The following is a 21,124-nucleotide window of genomic DNA, read 5'->3' as shown; positions in this document are numbered from 1 at the left end:
AACATGTCCAAAGTATGTCAGACGAAGCCCCAGAATCCTTGCCTCCAACGAGCAGCCTGGGTTAGCCCTCTCCAGGATGAATCTAGATTAAACAGAAGGCCACCTAACAACATTTAAGTGGACATTCTGCCATTCATTCTGTGAAGTAATGGATTCGGAGTCCCACTGTCCATCAGCCTGAGGAAGAACCCTCCTCTGCGAACAGGCCTGTGACTCCCGTCCCCTGCCTGGAAACCCTGGGATGCTTCAGCAGGACGAGAAATGAATCCCACCACAAAAAGCAGCCTGCCCCAGGAATCTCTGTGTCCCGAGAGACCTGTGATTGTTCTCCTGAGGCGAGAGACAGCGGGTGCCCTAGCCTGAAGAAACCCTTCCTGACCCTTCAGGAGATACCAGGGGCTCCGGTAACTCAAGGAAGTACAGAAACCACACAGGCCAAACCAATACCGAAAGGCTCCAAAGGGTAATTATAACACCAATCAGAAATAAAGTAGGTCAGGACTTACACACTAAACCCAAACAGGGTGCTAAAATAAAAAGTTAAATAGAGCCCAGAGTCTACTGTTACACCAAAAATCTCAAGGATACAGGGGGAAATAACCCATTCTACCAGGACCCAGAAAACTGAGAAGACAGGCAGTTGACGTCAACACCAAGATGGATCTGATGATGGACTTATGCAGTGATTTTGAGGCTGCTATCATAAAAAAGCTTCAACAGTGAATGTCAGATTTTCTTGAAGCAAATGAAAAAATAGAAAGCCTCAACCAAGACATTATGCCAACCAACCAAATGGAAGTTATAAAGCATAAAATGCACTACCAGAAATAACAATCTGTGGGCGGAGGACATGTTGCTGTTTACTATAAGCGAAAATCCGGCTCAGGGTGATCTTATGTAGAACAGAACATTGCCCAGCCTTGTGCCATTTTCTCGTTCACTAATACATTCAAATCTCTTGTCATGGACTAAATAGTAGGCTGGAAATGAGAAGCAGTGAGCTTCATTCACTCACTCATTGCCATTGAGTCAGAACCAATTGATGGCTGACTCTGCAGTGAGTTCTCAAAAGCTATCAATTGCACAGGAGGAGATTTCCCATCTTTCTCCAAGGATTTACTGGTAGATTTGAATTACCAGACAAGAATTACCTTTGCTTACCTCACCTCCCTGTACTCTATACCAGTGAGCTTGGGATACTTGAACACACTGTACCCAATCTGAACAAAAAGGGAGAAAATAAACATCAGGGGGTAAAAACTAGAGTATCAGGAATTTTATGGCACGAAAGCAAAATATCCAGTGTTCATACTGTCCCAGGAGGAGATACGGCATTGACTAGGGCTGAATGAGTATCTGAAGAAAACATGTCTTTGACATGCATTCTCTGTATTTCCAGGAAGGAAGTGGTTTAAAAAACAGTCCCGTGGCCTTAACGTGTGTAGAGTTCCAGGAACACAGAGAGCAAGAAGTTTAGATTGCTTCTTTCCCTGGCTCTGTCCTAACTCATGTTTTTGCACTGGGCAAGCTGTTATAACCCAAAAAGGCTGCATTTCTTCATCTGTAAGAGGAGCAGGGCGTGGGCAGGAATGAGACAATCTCTTGGGTTCTTCTCTTCTTTAGATCAATGGCATTTTTATTCTCTATTTTTTCCCAACTAGTTTTCAGAGTCTGAAAGGTAGAAGCCTTCGATTGTTCCTGTTCGGTCTTTGGGCTGTAGAACCAGAGGTTATATGATTTAAGGTCTCCAAGAACTGGGCTTTTGATAAGCCTCCACTTTCCTCCCCAGCAAACTCCCTAGTGAGCATTTCCTATGCCACTCATCCTGTTCAGGACATCGTCTTCTGCAACATTCTAAGTCAACTAGTCCATTGGAATATACACCTATAAACAGCTCAAGCATTTATAAACAGCCCTTAGGCCTTTCTTCGAAGATCCTTAATAGGGTTTTGTCATTGGGAGTCAACTTTGACAAAACCCCTTGTAGGTGCCTAGTGATTAGCTGTGTATAAAGGTCAGCACTCTCAACAACGTTATACGTTCAGGAGAGATTGCAGAAAAGGGAGTGACATAAACTTTCTGCTCCATTTTACTAATTTAAATGCTGACAACGAGAAAAACACCTTTGGGAAGGGTGCTGTGGTCCTTGGGTAAATGAAATTACACTCGACACTGAAAGCTCACATTATTCCTTTTTTTTTTTTTAAGCCGCTCTTCCTCTTCCTGTTAGGGCGTTTCTGGCAGCACTGAATTTCAGCATGTCTACAAGCTACCTGTGCCCTGCATGAAGTATTTCCTGTCATCCGTGCTTGTCAGAGATCAGTTTGCAGACATTTTGCAAAAAGCATGTATAATACATACTGCTGAATACAATATTTATCATAAAACAGCTCCAGTGATTGAGAAGCAGTACCCCACAGCAGCCAGTATTGTGAAGGTTCCTTCGCCATTCATGGGCCCTAAGCAGGCAGTGCACCCTCCACCACTGAGTTCTGTGGAGTCTGCATTCAAAGCCAAGCCTCTCCGAGGTGTCTCCATTTCCTAAGAGAGAATGGGATTATTTTCTGATTTGGAATGAGGAGAAACTCAGGACACAAAACAAGTTACTTTACTCTCTGTTTTCGCCATCAAGAACACCTTATTGTCCATTTCATTTGAAAGTCAACTCCTCTCTTATGGCCGTGAGTTAAAAAATGGGAGCAGAGAGCCTCTTAGTCCCAGGGAACATTAAGCAGCAGCTCATCTTCTTTGTTCTAATATATATGTTCCTGGGATAATAAGATTCTGAACAAATGACTCTTTATTTCACGAGTGCCATGAATTCTGGTAGGGTTCACTTGGACAGCTATTTTAACGACACCGTTAACTCTAAACTCTGTCAGACTCCGTTTGCCTTCTTTCTAGGAATGGATGGCAGGCTTGCCAAGAGTCCAAGTAGATGGGGTTGTTTGTTGTTGTTATGTGCCGTCGAGTCGCTTGCGACTCATAGCGACCCTATGTACAGCAGCCCTAAACTCTGCTCTGTCCTGTGCCAATCGCACGGTCTCTGACACTCCCATCCCGATTACCACAGTCACTGAATCAATCCACCTCATAGAGGGTCTTTTCCTCCTGCGCTGTCCCTCCACACACCCAAGCATGATGTCCCTCTCCAAGGACCGGTCTCTCCTCACAATATGTCCAAAGTATGTTAAACGGAGCCTCAGAATCCTTGCCTCCAAGGAACCAACCGGTTTAACCCTTTCCAGGGTGAATCTGTTTGTTTTCCTAAAAATCCGTGGTAGTTTCAATACTCTTCTCCAGCACCACAGCATCAATTCTCCTTCTATAGCAGATGGGGGTAGCGGCAACCAAATCAATGGGGCATTGAAGAGACCCACAGGTCAAGAGCTAAGGCCTTTCCTTGGGAAGCTTCCTGCAGATCTCTCTTCATTCTTCTGTAAAATGGACCTCTCGGCCTCTTCCCTCGTTCTGTTCAATATGCCAAACGGTGAGTATTTATGAACTCCTTTCTCTACTTTGACTTAAGTCAGTTGTTTCCATCTTGGAATTTCTTTTAACGGCTTTGTTCTTAGCATAGGGAACTTAATCTTTGTTACAGATGGTGTTGCATCACCCTCAAGTTATATTCTGTAAATTCTAGTAGGTTGTGTGTGGGGAGTGAGCTCTGGTGGGTAAGGATTCGTGCTGTCAACAGAAAGGCATGTGATGTGAATCTACTGGCTGTCCCAAGGGAGAAAGGTTGGCAATCTTCCCCTGTGCGGTTTGTAGCCTCTGAAAACCTGTCAGTTATGAGTCAGTTCCAACTTGACAGTGCACAGCAACAAATCCATAGAGAGTTGTGCTGCTAACCCACAGGCCTTGCTTCTCTGGCAGTTCAAATCCACCATTGGCTCTGAAGGAGAAAGAAGAGCTTTTTTCTCTCCTGAGATTTATGAAACCCAATGAGGGGCCAGCTATGAGTTTGTTCCTTCTGGGCAATAAGTTTTAGTTTTGCTTTGTTTTTTGAAATCCTTCAATCTATCATTATAAACCTTACATTTCATTATCTTTTCAGTTTCTATTTGATAATAATAAATGCATTTTATTTCACTTTTTTTTACAATAGCATTATGTGTTTGTGTGGGTTAGAATGTTCTTGCTCTTATCAATTTTCCCATCAAAGCATTAAGTTTTTATATAATTTATAAACATTTTTTATTTATTAAGAATAACTAGATTAGTCACATTATGAAATATATTTTCATAATTTGATAATTATATTTAACTTTGTTATGGTTATTTTGCCAAGGGTGACATTTTAAAAAGAATTTTATAGTAAAATTTTACTATCTAATATGATGGTTACTGATTTTATTGATTAAGAAAGACCTTCACAAATATTGTAACACATAACATTTGACGCACGTATTCTCAACATTCACAAACTGGGGTTCCAAATAGTGCACTGCTATTTTTCTATTACTTTGCTAATGATGAACTGAGATATTCATACATTAGACCGTAAATATTTCTTTTTAATTATTACATGTTGGAATTCCCTATTATCCAAGGTCAACTTCAGTAGTATTGCTGTCTTTAACCTAGCGCAATTAATTACTATTTATGCTCTGTTACTTATACAGAGATTCGTTTTAAAGGCAACAGTTTTTTATTCTATTTGAACCAAAGTTTCCTATATTAGTTAGGTTGTGTAATGCAATGTGCTATTAAAAACAGTCCCCAAATATCAGTGTTTTAGCACAATGAGTTTCTTCTTTGTTCAGGTCACAAAACAATCTAGTTTTCCTGGATGGATCTGTTTAAAGTGCTTATCTATTACAGAATCTTGTCATTTCAGAATCCTTTGTTTATAAGCATGAGGAGAGAAGAAGGAAACATTTAAAAAAGATTATCCAAGTCTTTCTCCAATCTTGATAACCATATTCTTCTTCATAAGAGTGCAGCTTCCCGAATAATTTGCTTAGCATACAAATTGAATAGGTAAGGAAAGTGGATACAGCCCCGACACACAACTTTCTTAATTTTAAATGATATAGTGTTCCTATGTTTTTTTCACACAACAGCCTTTTGTCTAGGTATAGGTTTCGCATGAGCACAATCAAGTATTCTGGGATTTCTATTCTTCTCAATGTTAGCCATAATTTATTATGATCCACATAGTATAATGCCTTTGCATAGTCAATAAAGCGTAAGTAGACATTCTTCTCATATTATTTGCTTTTGGCCAGTATCCATCTGTCATCAGGAATGATATATCCCTAGTGATGTGGCCTCTTCTAAATCCTACTTGACCTTCTAGCAGTTCTATGCTCTACTGTTCTAGCCATTTTTAAATAATCTCCAGTAGTATTTTGCTTGTAGGTGGTAGTAATGATATTGTTCAATAATTTCTACCTTCTGTTGGATCACCTTTCTTGGAAATGAGAACAAATATGGATCTCTTCAGGTCAGTTGGCCTTGTAGCTGTTCTGCAAATTTCTTGGCATATGCTGGTGAGCATGTCCATGATGGTATCTGTCATATGAAACATGCCAATTGGTGTCCCATTGACTCTTGGGCCTTCTTTTTTGCAATGCCTTCAGTGCAGCTTGAACTTTTCCCTTGATTATCATTGACCTTTTGATCATATGTTACTTCCTGAGATTCCTGTGCTTAAAAGGATGGCACACTCGAGGTGGGGGGTGGGGGGAAGGGACGTGGGAATTGCATACTAATACAGGAATTTTTTTTTCTCTCTTCGGAGGGGGAAGCGAGCTGGTGGGGAGGGGTGGGCAGGGAGAAAATTGTGGCAATGAATGAATGGAAATCCAAAACCTCTGTAAAAAAAAAAAAAAATTTAAAAAAACCCACACTGCTAAAAAAAAAAAAAAAGGATGGCACAGGATAGGAAGGGCAGGGTTCAGATCTATTTTTTAAAGGGTCACTTTAAGTCATACTTGACTCAAAGGCACCTAACACCAACATGAGTGATCTATGTCACTTCTTCTCAGATGCTATTGGCCAGAACATAGGCACCAGAAAAGGAACAGAGTCATTTAGACCACCTGCATTCCCCGCAAAAACCCTACAGTCAAAAACATCTATGCCTGTGGGATAAGATCATGAAACAAAGAAGCCCAGAGCAAAATGTATTCCTTGTAACCTTTAGAAATCCCTAGTCCACTTTCTTTCTGCAACTTAATATAAACTCTCTGCCATTTAATATAAAACATCAGGATCATTTACCAAAAATAGCTGTGTGAAGTATAAGCCTAGACATGGAGGCTTGCCCTGACTGCTTGTCCAATACATTTTTTTTTAACTTTCTCATTGGCAGATTCTTGACATTCTCTAACACCATTTATCAGCATCAAGAAATTTTTACATGAGACTTAGTACTCCTGCCATATTGGTAACAAGGATATACTTCAGAAGCATCTATTTGTATTTTTTTCTCAATATCTAGACAATCTTGTCTTTTTTTAAAATTTCCTATGAGGCCCTATGTATTTGTTAGGATACAGAGAGGAGACACACACACCCCAAAAAACAAAAACAAACAAACAAAAAAAAACCCTCCACAAACCAAGCAACTAAATAAAGCCCAAAAATAAAAAAACCTCAAAATAACAATGATCCCAAACCAACAAATCACTAGTAATTCGACACAAGAAAAAAGAAATCTAAAAAATTACTTTCCAATAAAGGAGGCTCAAATAGCAGGATGGATAGAGAGAACCCTATCGTTCTAAAGATTTAGGATTGTGAAGAAATATGCAAGGAAGAAACAAACTTGGAAAATCTGCCATCCTCCAAAGCTGAAATTCCCTTCTCCTTGGAGTGAGTGAGTGTGGCTGCAGGCACTGGATAGAGAAGTTTGCTAAGATCCCACAGATCTAGGTTGACAACTAGGAAATGCCTGCTGGGGAACCAGCAAAGCTCTCTGGGAAGCCACTGGCCGCATCCCTGAGCATCTTCTGGGTAGCTGCCAACAGAATCCCCAAAAGACCCTTTCTCTTTCAGTGTTCCTCCAGTGCCCTCTACTGGCAAGGGTTAGCAGTGCTCGGGGTGGCAAAGGAGAAATGAGCTTTACCAAGTGGGAAAGGTCGATTTGGAGAGGACCGACAATAAAGAAAGATGGATACAAGAAATGTAGCGGGGGGGGGGGGGGGGAGTATTTGTAAAAATATCTTCTTTGGTTTTTTTCTTTAACTTTTTGTTTTACATGGGTTTGCATACAAATTTCGTATACATTCTGTTTCACACGTTCCTTCATTTGCATTGTGTTTCATACAATCATTCTCACTCATTATGTTGGCAAAATCAATCATCATTGAACTATGCCCACAATTACCCTGTCTTTCCAGATCGTCCCTGGATCTTCCCCATTTCCTTTACCCCCCCCCCAACCCCACCCACCAAATTGTGCAACCTTATCATTTACCACTTGTCCCCCTTGAATCCCCACACACAATAGTGGTCCTATTCAGTATTTATCCTTATGAGACTGGGTGGTTCACTTAGCATAATGCCCTCCAGTTTCTCCCACGTTATATAGTAATTTTCAAAATTGTTGTTCCTCAGTGCTGCATAGTACTCCATAGTGTGAATGGATCATAATTTATCAATTCATTTGATTGTGGCTGAACATTTGAGCAGTTTCTATGTTCTTGTAATGGTGAATAATGCTGCCATGAATGTTGGTGTACAAATTTCTTTGTGTCTCAATTCTGATTGCCTTGCAATGTATGCCTCAGAATGAAATAGCTGGGTCACATGAAATTTCTATGTTCAGCTGAAAAAAATACTTCTTGATGAATGAAAAAAAGGTCATAGTTCAATTGGCTTCAGCTTTACTTTAAAACTTCTTGTTGTGTGCCACTAACCCCTAGCTGACTCTCCAGGGGGTTTGCAGAGGTAATAAAAAGTACACGAGGAGAATGACAGCTCATCTTTCTCCTGCAGAACAGCCGGTGTATTAAAATGCTTCTAGCACTGCAGCACAGCTCCTGACCACCAGGCCACCAGAGCTCCCTGCCTTAAAACTGTCGCTGCTATTGTTGTGTGTCGTTGAGTTGGAATTGACTCACAGCTGACCCTCCAGCAGGTTTTCAGAGGCAGTAAATCACATGGGAGGAGATTGTCTATCCTCCTGTGGAGCAGTTGGTAGACTTGACCCTCATGTCTTTGGGATTGCAGCAGAGCTTCTTAGCATGAGGCCCTAATTCTACCTAATTCTCTGTCTGGGAGCTCTGATTGCATAGTCCATAAGGACCTGCATTGCTAATACAAAGGATGTGCAGGTCTGGCTGTCTGAATCCACCAGCTGCTCTGAAGATGTACAATCTCTTCTCTTTTCAGAGCCTGTGATTTACAGCCTTCGAAAACCCACTGGAGAATCAGCTATGAGTTGGTTCAGCTATGTAAGAATTCTACATGATTGTTTATTGTTTGCTGCTCTGTTGAACTTTGTTAATGGGATGAATTATACAGATTATTTTCCTTCTGTTGAATCATCTTGCATACCTGTTATGAATCCCACTTGGTCATGGTGAATTTTTTTTTTTTTAATGTGTGTTGGATTCTATTGGCCAGGATTCTATACAGAACTTGGGTGAGAGTGTAAAATGGTGCAACCACTATAGAAGGTGGCTTGGCACTTCCACAAAAAGTTGAAAACAGAAATACCATTTGACCCAGTAATGCCACTATTTAGGAATATACCCTAAAGAAACTATAACTGCCATCCAAACAGATAAATGCACACCCATGTTTATTGCTGCATTATTTACAATATTAAAGAGATGGAAATAATCTATCTAAGTGCCCACCAACAAACAAATGAAGAGAAAAACTATGATATATTCATACAGTGGATTGCTATGCAGCAATAAAAAAACCAGTGAACTTGTAAAACATTATACAACACAGAAGACACTGAAGCACACCATACTGACTGAAATATCCCAGTTATAAAAGGACAAATACTGCATAGAACCATTGTTATAAAGCAGATCTGATGTGGGGGAGTTGAGAGGAGAGTAGGATTAGAGTGTAGATAATTAACCATTGCATTGGACCAGATGAAAGGAAGAACTGTCAGAAAGGAATATATGATTAGGCATTATATGTACAACAGCCCAGAATAAGAAGTATATCATTGCAAAGAAGGCTTGAGAGGTGGTAAGGTAGGTAATTGTGCAACAATGAATGGGTATTTTTACTTTTTTAAGTGAACTGGAGGAGAAAGAAAGGAGGGAGATGGGGTAAAATGAGCAGCAATTAGTGAATGGGAATCTAATTTCTCTGTAAATGTTTGTTTAAATCACAATTAAAATAATTTTTTTTTAAAAAAAAGGCTTTTCTGTCATGATACTTTTCCAAAAGCATTTTGAAAACCATTATTTTCCTTTTATGGGCAAGGAATAGAGCAGATTAAAGGATGAGGGGAAAATATATCCATTTCCAGCCTCCGCAGCCACGTTCTCTGGCTGAGAGAGAAGCAGTGAAGTTCAGGGTTCCTGAGAGACCACGATTCTCTAAAAATAAAAGCTTTCATGAAATACCAAATTATTTTTATCACAATTTTTATTTTCCTTTCATCTCTTCCCATTCTGCTAAATTAAATACATCAGCATGGATGCAATAAAAAGGGAAATAATGAAATTTTGACCCATGGGGAGCCACTTGGAACCCATCCTACCCTCCCTCTGCAGCTGCTGACATACGGAGAGAAGAACCCAGCCAGGTCTGCTCTTGCTTGGAGAAAGCACTCAGGGTAGATATTCTGCCTGGAGCGGAGATGTCTATGATCAGACCTGCTTTGGGGAACAAATTCTTGCTTCTCTCTTTCTCCTGTTTGAGTCTTCAGCATAATAAGCAATTTAATCAGCTCAGCTCCACTAGAACGCCTCAGATATTTGCATCTCAGCACTACTCATCTCCCCTCTTTCCTTATTAAAATTGGCATCTAACATGTCGCAACACAGGACTGCAGGGCCAAGCACCCTGGGCCAATGACAGCACAAACAGAACTGCTTACTCAACAGCCTCCAGCACAAACTCCAAGGCTAACCACTTGTCCTTTAGACCTGCGTTTTGCAAGCTGTAGGAAATTCATTTGGGTTTGCCTCTGTCCTGGAGAGAGATGCATTTTACTGCCGTTTAAAAAGAAAACATAAATTTCAACAAACCAACCTTCAGCAGAATGTCTCTCATATGATACCAAAAAAATAAGCCAGAGAAAAGATAAGAACATTATGAATAATTGTACTTGTGAGGACCGTAGAATTTATGTTACCATGTTTTGTACACTATATTCAAACAGGCAGTAGGGAACTGCACATATCAATAAATTAGCCAGTACTCTGAAAGTCTCAAGAATCAGGCTGCAGTGTATTTGCAAAACCAAACCTAATAACCAAAGGGGATTTCGTGATCATGGTGTGATCTCCCTGGGCAACTTGCTCCTGGATAAGGGAACTCAGAATTCCTGTTAACAATATTGAGTTATTGACTTTAAAAATCTCCTGTGGGAAAAATTGCTCTCTGTTCATAAAACCCACTCTTACAATAGCCTCTTGTGCTTGCTGTAGCCATGCGATTAAGCCTCACCAACGGGATATGAAAAATAGTGATTGGTTTTGTTACATTTAGGACAAGACTCTTCAAATGAAAGTGTCCCTCTTTCCATCAGCTGGATGAAGAAGACAGCAAGACCTGAAGAATAGAGGAACCAAAATTTGGAAGTAGTTTGTATGTTTGAGCTAAGACATGGAGGAAAGCTCCCCACTGACTGTGCAGGTCTAACTTGATCTGTGTTCAAATTGATATTGATGTTGAGACATAACAGATCTGAAAGTCTCTAAATTTCTCACCATCCATATGAGATACTTGGATTTAATCCTCAGCCAACATACCTTCTACACAACCATACTCTCTGGGTGGAGACTTCCGTGTTCCTATGACGCTGGATAGGCTCCTGAGGACCTGTCAGTCTAAAGAAGATAAGACTGGCCATCTATTGCTAAAAATCAATGAATTGTTACAAAGATTTATCCAAAACTTGCTATGCATTGGAAAGCTGGACAATGACTAGGGATAGAAGCAAAATTGATGCCTTTTGAGCTGTGGTGCTAGAGAAGAGAATTGAATATACCATGGGTTGCTAAGAGAACAAACAAGTTCAACCTGGAGAGCGTGAAGTCAAGCTGCTCCTTGGAGGATTCTGAAGCTCCGGCTGACCTACCTTGGACATGTTGCAAGGTGGGATTAGTCCTTGGAGAGGGACGTCATGCTTGGGAAGGTGGAGGGACAGTGCAGGAAAGGAAGACCCTCTATGAGATGGACTGATTCAGTGATGATGGTAATGGCGGTAAGTGTATCAGAGACAATAAGATTGGCACAGGATAGAGCAGGGTTTAGGGCTGTAGTACATAGGGTCTCTATAAGTGGGAAGCAACTTGAAGGCACATAACAACAACATCACGAAGATGGTACAGAACACAGTAGCCTCTTGCTTTGTTGTGCATGGAACCATCATGATCAAGTTCAATGTAATAAGTCTGTTGTTTTTATGTGCCATTGTGTCACCTGCAACTCATAGCAACCCTACAGACATTAATTATGAAACTTGCTCTATTTTGCGCCAATCTCATCATCTCTGACAAACCTAATCCCATTGCTCCAGTCACTGAGTCAATACATCTCATCCAGGGTTTCTTCTCCTGTGCTGTCCCTCTACTCTTCCCAGAATTATGACTTTTTCCAAGAACTGGTCTCCAGACCACGTGTCCAAAGTATGTGAGATCGAGCCTACAATGATAATGATTATATATCTGTTAAAATGTGACAAATGGAACTATTTGGCAGCAAACAGTAAATCTTAAAATCTTTTTCTATTCCTAAAACCTATTTTATTCTAGTCAAGTTATCTAATCTCTAGCTCTAATTTTGTCTGCTGAGAATATGGAGATGTCAGACATGCCCACAGAAAAAATCTTCAGGAATATCTACAGTGCATTTTTAAAGCACGACTGAAAAGTTATTATATAAAGAAAATAAATATTGCATGTTTTGAGGTAATTTTAAGATGCAACAGATGACAGAATTTTTATTACATTTGAGCTTTTGGCACATGCCAACACTTCCCCACTTCTTTTCATATTTATTCAAAGTGACTAGTGACCCACAGAGCCACCAAAATACCTATCCCAGTAACTGAACATCATGTTCCAAATGACAAACACTTTATGCCTGCATGAATGGTGCTTTCAAAAGTCAGTCTTCCCAGAAATGGAAACGTGAAATGCAGAGAAGCAGAGAGAACACTATTGTGGAGACTTCAGTTGCCATCACAAAACCAACCATGTCTGAGTTGTTGAATGGGAAAATCATTTTGCTCTGTAAATTTTCACCCATGCCACCATAAAAAGTTAAAACACAAACTTTGGTTCTCTCTAGAATACCAAACAATGTGTTGTATGTTCAGCCTATAATTACAGAACCTAACTGATCAATCAAGAAGTAATATTCATTCTTCATAATTTAATTTCCAAAGGAGCTGAACAGCCAAACCAAAGGCATGTGATTGTGAGGCAGGCCCAGGCCCCAGAAGACACAAGCCAAGTAAAAACAGGAAACCTGTTTAGCAGGCTTAAACCTCACCACATGAGAGAAAGATAAGTTCAACAATCAAAAAACAAAAACAAAACTAGAAACTGGGCCAGCAGCTGGGGGCTGGCTGCCCAGTAACCAAATGAGGGAATTTTAACAAGCCTGTGACATTTCTCTCAGTCTCTAACTGGCCTTTAGCCCCTTTGCCCAGAAGGCTTAACTAACCAATGATAATGTATGTAAAAACTAGCCATTAGAAAAGAGACACCCACTTGGTCCTATCAATTGATGCAGAAAAGGCCTTTGACAAAATCCAACATGCTTTCCTGATTAAAACACTCAATAAAATAGGATTAGAGGGGAATTTCTTCAAAACAGTAAAAAGTATATATGTAAACCTGAGAGTCAACACTGTTCTAAATGGAGGGAGATTAAAGGTATTCCCTTTAAGAAGAGGAACTAGCAAGTATGCCTACTATCAATACCTCTCTTATTCAATATTGTATTGGAAGACTTAACTATAGCAATAAGACAAGAGAAGGAAATAAGAGGTATCCAAATTGGCAGAGAGGAGGTAAAATTATCTCTCTATGCAGATGATATGATAGTATACCTAGAAAACCCAGTTAGAAGACTCAGCAAGAAAACTACTGAACATAGTTGATCAATTGAGCAAAGTGGCAGGATACAAGATCAACATACAAATATGAGTTGTATTTCTCTACAGTGACAAAGACAATGCAGAGCTGGAGCTAAGAAAAACAATACTCTTCGCAATAGCTAATCAAAAGATTAAATACTTGGGAGTAAATATAACCAGAAGCACAAAGGATCTATTCAAATAAAATTACAAAACATTACTACAAGAAACAAAATGACACCTGGAGAAATGGAAGAATATTCTTTGCTCATGGATAGAAAGACTCAGTATTGTGAAAATGACAATACTACCAAAGGCAATTTACACATTTAATGCAATCCCAGTACAAATACCAATCCCATTCTTCAATCTCCATTTTCATTTGGAATGGAAAGAGTCCCCGAATAAGCAAAGCACTCCTTAAAAAGAGAAATAAGGTAGGAGGCATTTCACTCCCTGATTTCAAATCCTACTACACTGCTGTGGTGGTCAAGACAGTGTGGTACTGATACAATGACAGACACATAGATCAATGAATATAATTGAGAATCCAGAAATTAGCCCACCTACTTATGATCAACCAATTTTTGACAAGGATATGAAATTAGTTAAGTGGAGAAATGACGAGCTTTTTAACAAATGGAGTTGACAAAACTGGAAAACTACCTGCAGAAAGCTCAAGCAAGCTCCATGCCTACTCCATATACAAAAACCAACTCAAAGTGGATCATGGATCATGGACTTAGGAATAAAACCAAGGACTATAAACTTCATTAAAGCTTAGAAGAACTCCTAATCCACAACATAAGCAGTCTTCCAAGCATTCTGGGAAATCTACAACCAGGAGAGGACAAAATAGATGAATGAGACCTTCTAAGAATCAAATCTCTATGCACATCAAAAACTCCTCCAACAGGATAAAAAGGGAAGCCACAGACTTGGAAAAATATTTGGTAATGACATGTCAGATAAGGGACTTTTATGTAGAATTTATAAAATACTTGAGCACTACAACATGATATGGGCACATGATATGAACAGACACTTCACCAAAGATGACATTCAGATGGCACACAAACACATGAAGAAATGATCAAAATCCCTAGCTCTAAGAGAGATGCAAATAAAAACAACTATGATGTCATCTCACCACAGTAAGAATAGCAAAATTTAACATAGCAGCAAACAATAAATGCTGGTGAGGTTGTGGAGAAACTGGAACCCTTATTCACTGTTAGTGGGAGTATAAAATGGAAGGCAGTATGGTAGTTCTCACAAAGCTGCAAACAGAAATACCATTTGACCCAGGAATTTCACTAATGGGAATTTACCCCAAAGAAACCATAACTGCCACCCAAGCAGATATATGCACACCCATGTTTATTGTGCCTTTGTTCACAATAGCAAAGAGGTTGGAAACAGCCTAAGTTCCCATCAATAATTGAATGGATAGAGAAGTTGTAGTATATTCACACAATGGAATACTATGCTGTTTTGAAAAACAAAGAACTCATGCAATATTATACAAAATGGATGACCCTGGAGGACAATATGCTGAATGAAATATCTCAGGCACAAAAGGACAAATACTGCATAGTGCCACTGTTATAAAACGGGACTGACATTGGGGTTGGGGGGAGACTGAGAAAGATGGGATAAATTATTTATACTGCATTGAAACAAATGAGGGAGAGAACTATTTAAAAGGGATATATGATTAAGTAGTATTGTCATGATTGGAGTCCAGAACAAAAGGTGCATAGTGGAGTGGACATGGGGGAGGGATTGTATAACAATGAAAGAATTTTTCTTTTACTTTTCAAAGAGAAGAGCAAACTGGTGGAGGGGAAAGGGTGGGCAGGGAGAAAAGGGCTACAATGAATGAATGGAAATCCAAAGTCTCTGTAAATTTTCATTAAAATTAACAATTTTTTTTAAAAGAAAAAGAAACAAGACACCCAACCAATACTTTGTAAACCTATGTAAAGAAAGAGAATTTTGCTTTCAGGGAAATGGACCCTTTAGAGGCTATGAGTCTCTCTCAGTGCTTCCCATGAGCAATAAAGTCTTCCTAGCCTCACCAAAAGAGCTTGTAGTATTGTTCATTCATCTGGAATTGCTGGAGGTTGAATACCTGGAACAGTCTGAACCCACCAGCTGTTCCTCAGGAGAAAGGTAGAGCTTATCTCCACCCTCTGAAGCAATTTACCGCCTCAAAAACCCCATTGAAGGCTCAGCTATGAGTCAGTTCCAACTCAACAAGGCATAACAATTCGATTTGGAGTGGCTGAAATGATTAATATGCCATTCAAATATGCTCTGTATCTTTAATAGATAGAGTTGAGATTTTCTTCTTGTCTATTCAATGGTGCTTTAATACTAGTGGCAAATCCAAGAACTTCCTCTGAGCTAATTTTCTCATTTTTATTTTTGTTTTGGACCTGTAGAATAACTTTTTTTCCAAAATTATCTTATCCCTTGGTTATATCAATCACATGTAACAGTAGCATACTTCCTACCACTCCAACCTATTTTTGTCTTTTGGTAATTGTATCCTCTTTTCTTACAGGCATTCCTATAAAGTTGTCCTTAGTTTTGTTTCATTTCCATATATTTTTATTTCCTTTACCTCTGGTGATTGCCTAAACTTTTGTCTTTAAATGGAAATTTTCTTGAGATCTTGAATGTCTATTATTAATTATTTAAAGAATAACATGCATTTTTTTCCTATTTCCTATTTCAACTTGACAAAATCTTACCTTCTTTTAATCTATTCTGCTGTATATTTCTTTGAATTAGTGAGAGATATCTATATTCTGATAGTTTTGATATCTCTGGACAATCACTGAATTATCCTATTTTCCTCACCCATTTTATTGCTAAGTCTGCCTGTTCAGTGTTGACTAGAAAGTACTTACAGAATCTACCATTTTTGTATCTCTGTGATCAGCATCTCAACACAAGTGCTCAATTCTCAAGTGCGAACCTGACTATACTATCCTACTATGGTTTCTTTGAACTGGAATCAACACAGTGACAATGGGCTTAAATTGTTTTAGTTATTGGTTTATGTAACAACAAGCTTCTCTCAATCCAACTTACTACACACTAGTGAGTCTTAGTTCTGGACGCACAGTATAATTACCAGGGAAATTTTAATAACAATGGTACCAGGACTCTCTCCTAAAAATTATGATTTAATTGGTGTGTGGTGTAGTCGAAGAATTAAGATTTAAAATTATCCTAGGGGATTTTAATAAGTAGTCAATATTGAGAACCACTGGAGTATGCAATTCCTAGTCTGCATTTGTTCATAGAGAATTTTCTATGAATATATTAAATCAGAACAACTGTTTTAATATCGTTATAAATGGCTGTTAATATATGAGAAAGGGCATTAATAACTGCACATGAATATGTAAGTAGACATTTTAGTAAATTTTTCATCTCTATGTTGTTGTGTTGTGTTCTATCAAATTGGAACCGACCCAAAGCTAACCCTCCATCGGGTTTTCAGTGGCAGTTAACCACGCAGGAGGAGATTGCCCGTCTTTCTCCCATGGGGCATCTGGTGAATTTGAAACACAACGCATGCCTTCGAGGCTGCAGCTCAGCTTCTTGCCTCTAGGCCACCAGTACTCCCTTCATCTCTATGAGACTTTAAAATATGATAACCTTCAGCTTTCCAAGTTTGTAAACATATAATCTGCAATCGTTTCCTATGACAGTGGGAGCAATTTATCACAAATTCAGCAGCTTAAAAGAACAAAAATATATTCTCTTACACTTCTAGAGGTCAGAAGTCTAAACTAGATCCACATGGTTACACACTTAAGCTTGTGTGATACCCAGAGACTTTAGTTCATTTTTAGAAGGTGGTTGTTTCTTCCTAATATTGTACCTGCAGTTTCAGGAACTGCACGTAAAGACACCAGTTAAGATAATTTAGGAATGACACATTTTCTTAGCCAGATATTGACATACTATGGTCTGTAACCAATTAAGTCCATTAACTGTTTTTAGAAATAAAGTTTTATTAGAACACAGATATGGTCATTTGTTTATTATCTATGACTGCTTATTCAATACAAGAAGGGTTAAATAGATGTGACAGAGATAACATGTCCCCCAAAGCCTAAAATCTTTAATATTTCATTGTTAACAGAAAAGTTTGCCTGTCCCAATCTAGTCGTCAAGCTAAAATGTCATAAATTTTAAAATTACTTTTTTTCACTGTTTAAAGCATGTATATTGCAACTGACTTTTAAAAAAATATTTCATATGTGTTTATTAGGTACCAAGTACTGTCCTTTTTTATACTATTTTATTTACAAAATTAAAATACATTGTTTTTGAGAACAGGTTCTTGACTATATCTATATATATATACACACACACACATATACACATAATATGATATATATAAGTGGTTTCTTTTTTAAAATTTTTTAAAAAAATTATAATTCACATAGTATACACTTCACCTACAACACAGAATTTTATTATTTTTAGAAAAGAGCATATGTGCAATCTTGACCACAATTTTCAGACATTTTCATAAATTCAGAGAAATCCTATACCTTAAACTATCATCCCTCCCTTCCATAACTGTCCACAGCAGGAGACGAAAAACTTCACCACTGGACCAATAGTCAACATCATAATGGATGGAGAAAAGATTATATTTGTCCATTACTTCATTTTACTTGAATCTACAATTAGTACTTCTGGTAACACCAGTCACAAAATCAAAAGATATATTGCATTGTGGAAATCTGTTGTCAAAGACCCCTCCAAAGTGCTAAAGAGCAAAATTTTAGTTTTAAGACTAACGTGCACCTTATCCAAGCTATGGTATTTTCAATTGCTGTATATGTATCTGAAGCAAAGAATAAAAATAATTAGAGAATTATTAATGCCTTTGAATTATGGTGTTGTAAAAAGTCTGCTCCTTAAAATATAAACGTCTAAAATCTGTAGTCTATATACATAGACCAAGCTGCACGTATCTCATTACTTTGGCATATTTTCAGGAAGAACCAGAATGAGACATCATGCTGGGAAAGATAGATGGTCAGCGAAAGAAAAAATGACATGATGACAGCCCTGGTTGGCTTGAGGATGACAAAGATGCTGAGCATGGTAGAAGACTGAGCAGGATTCAGGTCTCTTGTTCATAGATCGGATGGTTATGTGTCATAGTTAACTTGACTGTACCTAACTACAACAAAATCTAAAGGAGGGTCACTGTGACCATGAATCAGTCAATTTGATGACAATGGGATTTCTATTTGTTTGGTTTAGTACAAGTATTTAGGAATGAAAGAATGAATTATCTATTTTCCTTCTTCTCAAGAACTGGTAATTGGTTGCCTATAATTTTCAGTGTTTCTAACTTTTGACAAGCCTGTGTGTGTTGGAGTAGAATTGTTCTCAATAACTGTGTGTGACGGTTAGCGTTATGTGTTAGCTAGGCTAGGCTGTGATTCTCAGTGATTTGACAGAGGACTGTAGCCTTCAATAAGAAATGCACATTAACAACAAGAAAACAAACATATTGCAACTGGATCAATAGACAACATCTTGATCGATGGAGGAAAGATTGAAGTTGTCAAGGACTTTAGTTAACTTGGATCCATAATCAATACTCACAAGAACAGAAGTGAAGAAATCAAAAGACATGTTACATTGGGAAAATCTGCTGTCAGAAACTTCTTTAAAGGACTACTCAGCAAGGGTGAAAAAGATTAATATTAAAGATTAAGGGGTGCTTGATGGAAGACATGATGCTTTCAAAAGTTCCTATGTATGAAAGATGGACAATGAATAAGGAAGACAAATGAAGAATTGATGTCTTTGAATTGTGATATGGGCAAAGAGCTGAATATGTCATGTCCTGCCAAAAGAACAAAGTGCAACCAGAATGCTCCTTAGAAGCAAGGAAGGTGAAAATGCAGCTCATATTCTTTGGACATGTTCTCAGGAAGAGTCAGTCCTTGGAAAAGGACATGATACTTGGAAAGGTAGAGTATCAGTGAAAGAGAGGAATATTTTCATTGAGATGTCCTCACAATGATTCCAACGATAGGCTTGAGCATGCTGGATATGGTGAGGATGGTTGAGGATTCAATCTGTCATTCAATGGGTTGCTAGGACTCAGTAGCACATAACATACCCAGCAGCACTTAAAAGCTATAATCCCTTCATTGTGTGATCTGATGTGAGAAGCAAATCAGTTTACATGAGAAATTTCCTTGAGATTTAGTACGCTTGTGGTATGTAAATGACATTTTCTAGAAAACTTTGCTTTCTTAACCCTGTATTCTTCTTGTTGCCAGATCTACTGTTGTTGGGATGTAAGCCTACAGAAGTCTTCAATCTGATACATGGCCTGCAGATTTTTTTATTTTCCAGGCCTCACAATCTCACAAGCCAGCAAAGAACTACAACCTAATGCTTCACCTGAAAATTTGAGGCCTGTTACTCCCTTCAGTCACATAAGCCAGCAGGTCACAACCAACCATTTGAGCCATGGATTTGAGATTTTCCAGACCTTACAATTTCTTGAGCCTTTTCGTTGAAGGAAATCTCACTAAGGATATTCATACATATACATAACTGATTTTGTTCCACTAAAGAACTCAGACTAAGACAATAGGGTTGTCAGTGACCGATTTTCCAAATCTCATCATGGTTGCCCAGAGTGGGTATGAGGAAGGGACTATAAAATGAACTACGGTGCAGAATGGATATCACTGAAGAAACTCAAGAATTTAGTCAAGAGATGGTGGTGGCTTGGTCGGGCCTAGTGATTTGAAGAAAACGGAACAGATATATTTCAAACGCAGAAAAAACAAGATGCAGATAGATTGGGTTTGAAAAGACAGATAAGAACAGACAGACAGACAATTACTCATAGATTTTGTATCTTGAGAAGCAAAACATGATAATGCAATTTTTTTAAAGAATAGGATAAGAGTAGTGCAGGAAAGCAAAAATCAACAGTTTTACTGTGAACATTTTCCGTTTGATATATCCCTTAAGCATGTCAATTAAACTGTCAAAAATGTAAATTAGATACAGATAGTTAGAGCTCAGGGGATATATGAAAAGGTTAGATATCTAGGGTCACTAGCAATGAGATATTTACCAAGCCATAGACCTAGACATGATCACCTAGGGAGAAAGTTTACCAAACAAGTCAGAGTCCTCACATCTAAGTTTAAAAATTTGATACCCCATCATTGAAGAGGAGTTAGGCAGGAAGAATGAAATGTCCAAGTTCATTTGAAAGAAAATGTTTTAAGATGTATAAAGGTGGATAATTATATGCAATGGTGCTGAAAGGCCAGTAAAAACCATATCCAAAAAGACAACAGGCATTGACTTTTCTATGAGGTAAATTCTGTTGACCTTGGCGAGAACAATATAAGGAATACTTTATATAAAGCTATATTTGATGAGGTAGGTAAAAGAATGAGTAACGGTAAGGTCTAGTGGTAAGAGCTGCACCACCCCGTCAAGGACAGGTGGTTAGAATCCCTGAGAGTCCACAGGAGACAGAGAGACAAGCTCCACCCACGTGATTGATAATGTCTGAAAATCTGCTACACTAACAGCTATGAGTCAGTTGTGACTAAGTAATACATAACAAAATATTAAAAAAGATGATGATATAATGAAAACATTTAGAGTTCGGGTAACTCTTTAGAATGTTGCCCAGAAATAAGATCTCACAATGAGACATGGTGGGAGGGTATGCATGAGCTCAAGATGCTGGCACTTAATGGTTTCTAGACAGACTCTATTTCCTTCAAAGCAGCTTGAACTTCTTCCTTCATCACCATAGGCTCTTGCTCAAATGTTATTTCGTTAAATTCTTCTGTA

Source organism: Elephantulus edwardii, unplaced genomic scaffold, assembly GCF_000299155.1.
Source record: "Elephantulus edwardii isolate Elephantulus edwardi_28Jun2011 unplaced genomic scaffold, EleEdw1.0 scaffold00077, whole genome shotgun sequence".
NCBI classification, from domain to species: domain Eukaryota; kingdom Metazoa; phylum Chordata; class Mammalia; order Macroscelidea; family Macroscelididae; genus Elephantulus; species Elephantulus edwardii.
Note: the sequence above shows the minus strand (reverse complement) of the source record.